Source organism: Schistocerca cancellata, chromosome 10 (genome assembly GCF_023864275.1).
Source record: "Schistocerca cancellata isolate TAMUIC-IGC-003103 chromosome 10, iqSchCanc2.1, whole genome shotgun sequence".
NCBI lineage: Eukaryota > Metazoa > Arthropoda > Insecta > Orthoptera > Acrididae > Schistocerca > Schistocerca cancellata.
The window spans coordinates 69,414,735-69,423,134 of record NC_064635.1 but is presented as its reverse complement, the minus strand read 5'-3'; the positions used below and the strand labels follow the sequence as shown (position 1 = coordinate 69,423,134).

The window sequence follows — 8,400 nt, the reverse complement described above, 5'->3', positions numbered from 1 at the left end:
CAGGATTCGAACTTGCGACCGTAGCAGTCGCTCGGTTTCGGTCTGAAGCTCCTAGAACCGCTCGGCCTCACCGGCCGGCGAAACTTTATTGCCGAGTGCCAATGTCGGAGCTATGACTAAATGTATCTAACATCGCAATTTCATTCTTTCCAGTAGCTATTCTTCGACGATGCCTCTCTGTAACTGTACAGTTCGCTCGGTGAAGAACTGCCGAACAACCCCACGAAAAGAAACGTGTGGTCGCAAAGTTTTTGGAAAATGATGAGCGTGAGTTATGTCATTATTGAAATTCCTGCCGTTTTCTACATAAATGTAAACCACTTCAATTTTCTCTTCTATGTTAGTAGCCTGCCTTCTAACTAATAACGTAGTCAGATTATGAAGGAACGTATTTTAAGAAATAAATGACGACATGCATGTAATACATGCACGTAGTAGGATCAAGTCAAAGAATGAATAAATGAATGTTTCGAAACAGTGGCGAGGAGAAAATTGCAAAACCCTGAGTAGTTTGCCATGTAAGTCTGTTTTTATGTTTTTGACTCATTGCATTATTCTCTAGATAATAGCGTTTTGGAACTCAGTTGTATGATTTGTCGATTACAGACGAGAAAAGTGCTACATAGAAAAGTTACATATTTTTTCCCGTAGAATCCGAATCTGCAATAAAAATGGGATTTCAGTGTTTAACATTTCAAAGTCCCCCACCGAACGCGACACTCCAGGGTTTGAGGCACAGGGGCTGAAATTGCGATATCACCGGATATTTTTTAAATTTTTAAAATTTTGAACACGTATTTTTCCGTTGTTTAATCCGAAGCGAAGTTTTTGAGATATTTCGTTGTCTCAAGATAAAAACCTCAGACTAAATATTAGCTTGATGCATAAGTTCGTAGCGTGTTTCGATAAGTTTAATAAACGCGACAGATACACGTAGCAGAGGCTGTAGTCGTCAATAATACAGGGTGTCCCAAACAGAATGACCCAATTCTAAATAGAATTATTTATTTGGGCTTAACACCAACAAATTGCATACTAAATTACTCAGAAAAGACAGAAGTTTATAAAAATCCATCATACAGGGTGTTTCAAAAATGACCGGTATATTTGAAACGGCAATAAAAACTAAACGAGCAGCGATAGAAATACACCGTTTGTTGCAATATGCTCGGGACAACAGTACATTTTCAGGCGGACAAACTTTCGAAATTACAGTAGTTACAATTTTCAACAACAGATGGCGCTGCAAGTGATGTGAAAGATATAGAAGACAACGCAGTCTGTGGGTGCGCCATTCTGTACGTCGTCTTTCTGCTGTAAGCGTGTGCTGTTCACAACGTGCAAATGTGCTGTGGACAACATGGTTTATTCCTTAGAACAGAGGATTTTTCTGGTGTTGGAATTCCACCACCTAGAACACAGTGTTGTTGCAACAAGACGAAGTTTTCAACAGAGGTTTAATGTAACCAAAGGACCGAAAAGCGATACAATAAAGGATCTGTTTGAAAAATTTCAACGGACTGGGAACGTGACGGATGAACGTGCTGGAAAGGTAGGGCGACCGCGTACGGCAACCACAGAGGGCAACGCGCAGCTAGTGCAGCAGGTGATCCAACAGCGGCCTCGGGTTTCCGTTCGCCGTGTTGCAGCTGTGGTCCAAATGACGCCAACGTCCACGTATCGTCTCATGCGCCAGAGTTTACACCTCTATCCATACAAAATTCAACGTGGCAACCCCTCAGCGCCGCTACCATTGCTGCACGAGAGACATTCGCTAACGATATAGTGCACAGGATTGATGACGGCGATATGCATGTGGGCAGCATTTGGTTTACTGACGAAGCTTATTTTTACCTGGACGGCTTCGTCAATAAACAGAACTGGCGCATATGGGGAACCGAAAAGCCCCATGTTGCAGTCCCATCGTCCCTGCATCCTCAAAAGTACTGGTCTGGGCCGCCATTTCTTCCAAAGGAATCATTGGCCCATTTTTCAGATCCGAAACGCATCACGCTATCTGGACATTCTTCGTGAATTTGTGGCGGTACAAACTGCCTTAGACGACACTGCGAACACCTCGTGGTTTATGCAAGATGGTGCCCGGCCACATCGCACGGCCGACGTCTTTAATTTCCTGAATGAATATTTCGATGATCGTGTGATTGCTTTGGGCTATCCGAAACATACAGGAGGCGGCGTGGATTGGCCTCCCTATTCCCCAGACATGAACCCCTGTGACTTCTTTCTCTGGGGACACTTGAAAGACCAGGTGTACCGCCAGAATCCAGAAACAATTGAACAGCTGAAGCAGTACATCTCATCTGCATGTGAAGCCATTCCGCCAGACACGTTGTCAAAGGTTTCGGGTAATTTCATTCAGAGACTACGCCATATTATTGCTACGCATGGTGGATATGTGGAAAATATCGTACTATAGAGTTTCCCAGACCGCAGCGCCATCTGTTGTTGAAAATTGTAACTACTGTAATTTCGAAAGTTTGTGTGCCTGAAAATGTACTGTTGTCCCAAGCATATTGCAACAAACGGTGTATTTCTATCGCTGCTCGTTTAGTTTTTATTGCCGTTTCAAATATACCGGTCATTTTTGAAACACCCTGTAAATGTTCAATATGTCCTCCATTGGCTGCACGGACGACATCTAGCAGACAGCCGAATTCATGTCAAACTGAGCGTAAGGTGTCTTCTGTCACTGAAGCTACAGAAGCTGATATTCTGGTTTTTAATTCATCAATGTCACGAGGTAAAGGAGGAACGTAAACACCTTGCTTAACATATCCCCACAGGAAGAAATCACGTGGTGTTAAGTCAGGGGAACTAGGAGGCCAAGAGTGTAAAGCCTGGTCTCGCGGTCCTGTACGCCCTACCCAAGGTTGAGGTACGGTGGCACTGAGGTAACTGCGCACATTGTTGTGTCAGTGCGGTGGTGCTCCATCTTGCTGATAGATGAAATTGTCAGACTCAAGTTGTGGCAATGACCAGTTCCGTAACAGTGCAAGATGTGATTGTCCTGTTACGGTTTCTTCTTCAAAAAAGTAGAGTCCATAAACCGTGCTTTGCGAAACAGCACATAAAACATTCACTTTTGGTGAATCACGTTCGTGTTCAATTGTTTCAAGAGGATTTTCGAGCCCCCATATACGAACATTATGACGGTGAGCCTGACCGCTAATATGGAAAGTTGCCTCATCGCTGAATATCAACCGTGACATAAAAGTGTCATCTTCCATGTCCACGATCCAGGTCAGCGCTCGTAGCGACATTATCGGATGTTTTCTGAAACTCTAGACCATGCCGATTACATCTAGCGCTGTTTCAGTTACCAAGGGACATTTGTCTCAATATTATTACAAGTTAAAATCGGGTCATTCTTTTTGGGACATCCCGTATATTCTTCCTCACTACTTACAACAGCCTGGCAGCCATGGAATAACCTTTCAATTCTGCGACTGTAGAATCATGTGATTTTCAGGCGGAAACTTCGTCGAACCATATTTTGACCGCGTTTTCATACGGAAAGTAAGTGCCTTGAGGATTACACTGTTCTACAAAAAAAAACCTTTTTTTCTATTTCTGATAAAAAATATTGTGATCCTAATTGTATTTTGAGTGCTGAATTGAAAACTGTTTTTGGTTTTCTTCTGTCAGGGAGAGTTTATGAGTAATCGCAATTTTATTTCTCTTTTCAGTTTCTGATATAGTGCAGCAAACGTGAAGTGAAATTCGATAAACAAATGCACATCTTTATGATGTTATAAGTTCATCACATTAATGGCGGGTGGGATCTAACATATAACACAGTAACCTTTGTGTATACACTTTGAAGCATTTATTTGACATGAGAAATTACAGAAAATTGACAAACAATGAGCCACTGCCTTGTAATGCCCATCACTTTTTTCTCTTGTATTGTGAATCTTTCTTCTCTCGAATGATATTCCAGCAATAATCTGCTAACATAGAAGGTACCCACGTCCCTTCATAGCGCCTTTCTATGGTAGAAATGTCTTTATGGAATCTTTCCCCATGTTCATCCGATACGTCACTACAACTCTCTGTGAAGTAGTCCAGATGAGAGTCCATCATATGTACCTTCAAAGACATTTTGCACCCCAAATCCTGATATGCTTTGATCATATCCTTCACCATTGCTTTGCAGTTAGTAGCTCTTCTTCTTCCGAGGAAGTTTTCCGACACCATCTTGAAACAGTCCCAAGCGGTTTTTTCTTTATCAGTTAAACATGCTTAAAAATTTGGATCTTTCTGCAGCTCCCTGATTTGTGGGCTCACAAATACACCTTTCTTTATTTTTGCAGCTGAAAGACGGGGGAATTTGGTAGCTAGATATGCAAACCCACAGCCTGTTGGATCCATGGCCTTCACGAACTGTTTCATCAGGCCAAGTTTGATGTGAAGCGGTGGAAGTAGTATATATTCAGGAGCTACTAGATTTCCACGTTGTACATTCTTTTCGCCAACTTTCCATCTTCGCCTAGGCCATTTCTTCTTCACGTAGTGAGAAATTCGGTCTCAACTATCCCACTCGCAAAGAAAACAGGCATACTTTGTGTAGCCTTGTTGCATTCCCAGTACCATAGCAATTACCTTGAAATCTGCACATGTTTTCCATTTGTGTTCATTGTATTTTAATGAATTTAGCATCCTTTGTACGAATTCGTAATTCTCTTTCGTCAAACTAGCTTAAGGTACTGGAAAAGAGGATATTTTATTTCCGTTCTGCAGCAAAACACCCTTCAGACTTGTTTTCGATGCATCTATGAAAAGTCTCCACTCCTGTGAAATATAAGTGAAGTTCAGCACTTTCAACAGGCCAGCAACGTCATTGCAAAATGTCAGTGCTTCGTCAGTTGAAAAATAAGAAATAAAGGAATGTTCTCTGTGCCTGAACACACTGATTTTAGTACTTTGGTGCAGTAGATTATACTCTTGTAATCTTGAACCAAGCAGCTGCGCCTTTTGTTTACTTAGTCCTAGATCACGTACTAAATCATTTAAATCTGCCTGTGTTAACAAATGTGGTGATGACTCACTTGTGCAGTGATATAAAGAATCATCGTCCGTGATTTCTTCAGTACCACGTATTTCACTGTCACTTGAAATTTGACCTCGAGCTCTTGAAGGTACTGGAAGGTTGTCGGAATGCTGCACTGGCATTCTCGCTGGAGGCAGATCTGGGTAAACAATGTGCCTCTTCGACTTTTTGTTTGTAAAACCCTGAATTTTTGTTAGACAGAAATAACAATCAGTAACATGGTCCTTAGGCTCCCTCCACACCAAGGGAACAGCAAACAACGCCACATTCTCCTTACCTTTCCACCACTCAATTAGTTTGCAGTAACATGTAGCACAACAGAAATGTGATGCCCATTCTTTATCTTGGTCTCCTACCTCTACTCCAAAGTAATGTTTGTATGCTTTCTTTATGACTGAAGAAATTTTCTTCGTATTTCTGGCAAAAGTGAACTTCCCACAGATGTAGCAGAAGTTGTCCGGCTTATAACGACATCCACGACGACGTGGCATTTCTGCAAATTTAAAAATACCACTTTGGTAATACACCTGTATTAAATTAATAGTAGGGAACTAGAGGAACGCTGATGTCTAAAAAGAAGCAGTCGCTTTACCTTCAGCACGAGGCTCAATCAGTTTACACACAGGAACTAAAAAATTCAACCGTGCTCGGAAATATGACAGACAGTTACTTGTCAGCCAAAACACCCACTCGTTAAGACTGACACAAATTGCGGCTAACGCCACTGTTGTAAACTCGATGCACCTGCCCCTAGGAGGCGTGAAGCTTTACTGCCGAGGCAGCGACCGGCTGTCGCCGTTCGAGTTAGAGATGTTTCAGGTGGTCTTAATGACATAGGTGTGGCGGGGGATAACCTAATGATATCTGATTCTTCCCACCTGCTGTTGCACAAGAAATTATCACGTTCTATCACTACTGGATGCGGCAACATACCCGTATTTCTCTATAACGTCTCTCTGTTTGCCATGAATTGTGAATATACATATATATATACATATTACATAAAAAGTATCTCTGACAACGATATTTCGTTTACATATTTAAATTTCCCACGGTAAAATGGTCTAGAAGCACATACTTTAATATCAGAAATAGAGCCCATGTCGAACAGTTTTATTTGATAGAGAGCGGAAAAGTCGAAAATCTGAGGGCGCAAGATCACGTGAATAAAGTTATTACAAAATGACTTCCCGAATCAACTCATGTATAGTGTTTTTTGTCAGTCTATCAGAATGCGGACGGACGTTACCGTTGAGTAACATCAGTTCACGCAGTGGGCCTGGTCGTTGTTCTTGGGCAGGGTCTGCAAGACACCTCAGTTGTTGGCAAGAAATGTCAGCAGTGACGGCTATCACACTGCTCGGTGTCGCCGTTCCACCAGATCCGTCGACATTAGCTTTCGTGTATGCGCGCACGCCTTTGTACGGGTAGTTGCTACTTTGTTTGGCTCAACTATTCTTTTCTTATATTAGCATAAAGACAGTATTGCTCGTCACCAGTAATAGTACAGGATAGGAATAGTCGGTGATGTAGACGAGACAATTGATGATGAGCAAGCAAAGATGCATATATCGCCACCTGCTGATTTTTGTGATTTTGGTTTAGAGCATACGATACCCATACATCGCATTTTTGAACCTTCCCCGTTACATGCAAATGTCGCACGTTGGTGAAATAATCACAGATCATCACATTTGCCATTTCTCAAGTACACTGACGTAGATCACTGTGAGTTAATGCGTTTAAAAGAGCTTCATAAAACACCGAAGTTCTTCCTGACCGTGGAGAGTCATTAATTCCAAACGATCCTTCTTAAAACGAGAAAACCACTTTCTTACCGTGCTGTGTCCAGTGGCATTATCCCCATCACGAAGCAAATCTTTCTGTCTGCTTCCGCTGCTGTCACCCCTCTGCCGAAGTCAAACAGAAGAATATGTTGGAAATGTTTCGATTTCTTCACTTGGCACTCCATTTTCTTGCATCCACAGCTCCATTCACTATCTCCAAACGACTAAGTGACCATAAGTAAATTCTAAGAACAGTGAACTACAGCCGGCCGCGGTGGTCTAGCGGTTCTAGGCGCTCAGTCCGGAACCGCGTGACTGCTACGGTCGCAGGTTCGAATCCTGCCTCGGGCATGGATGTGTGTGATGTCCTTAGGTTAGTTAGGTTTAAGTAGTTGTACGTTCTAGGGGACTGATGACCTCAGAGGTTAAGTCCCATAGTGCTCAGAGCCATTTTTTTTAGGGAACTACAAATAACAAATGACAATCGAAAAATAAACCCGTTACAGTCGTAATACCAACATGCAAAACAAAAACACTACGAACTTATGCACCAACCTAATGTATTACGAATATGAGTGTCTGCCACGAGGTTACCCGTGGATGTACAACATTGTGGAGAGTTATTTTCTCAAGGTGGTAATTAAAGCTTCATTGCTACCCTTCGAAAACCCAAATCCCTCAAATACGACCTTTCGTATGCTTTTCTCTATTTATTCTATTTCTCGTTGTCTCTATTTTCTTTGATGAATTTTTTGTTTGGCATTGGAATTCCTCTCCTATGTCAACCTCTTCATCACAGAACAGCATTTGCGCTCAGCGTCCTCCATTATTTGTTGTATGTGTTCCTACCTCTATATTCCCTTACAGTTTTTACCCTGTCTCTCTCCCTACTGGCCAACAGCCTTTCCGCAGTGGTAACACCGGATCCCGTCAGATCGCCGAAGTTAACCGCTGTCGGGCTCGGCTAGCACTTGGATGGGTGACCATCCAGTCTGCCGAGCGCTGTTGGCAAGCGGGGTGCACTCAGCCCTTGGGAGGCAAACTGAGGAGCTGCTTGGTTGAGAAGTAGCGGCTCCGGTCTCGGAAACACATACGGCCGGGAGAGCGGTGTGCTGACCACGTGCCCCTCCATATCCGCATCCAGTGACGCCTGTGGGCTGAGGATGACACGGCTGCCGGTCGGTACCTTTCGGCCTTCATGGCCTGTTCGGGAGGAGTTCCGTTTTTCGTTTTTTCTCTCCTTACAAGCGTGGATCTCATTCCCTAGTGTCGCCATGTACGACCTATCATCTGCCCTGTCCCTTTTTCTTGTCAATGCTAAAAAAAATGTTCAAATGTGCCTGAGTTCCTACGGGGCCAAACTGCTGAGGTCATCGGTCCCTAGACTTACACATTACTTAAACTAACTTATCCGTCACATGGCGGCTCAACCCGCGCGGCCACCCCGCGGGGCTTGTCAGTGTCCTCCACATGTTCTTCCCTTTGCTGATTATGCTGAGGACTCCTCATTCCTTATCAGCCACCTAGTTTTCAACATCCTTC

General features: G+C 43.1%; 1 pseudogene; it reads left to right on the top strand.

Annotated features, from left to right (window-relative positions):
- The first annotated feature begins 7,751 nt into the window (after nucleotides 1–7,751).
- Nucleotides 7,752–7,869, top strand: LOC126107099 (5S ribosomal RNA; annotated as a pseudogene).
- Nucleotides 7,870–8,400: the final 531 nt, after the last annotated feature.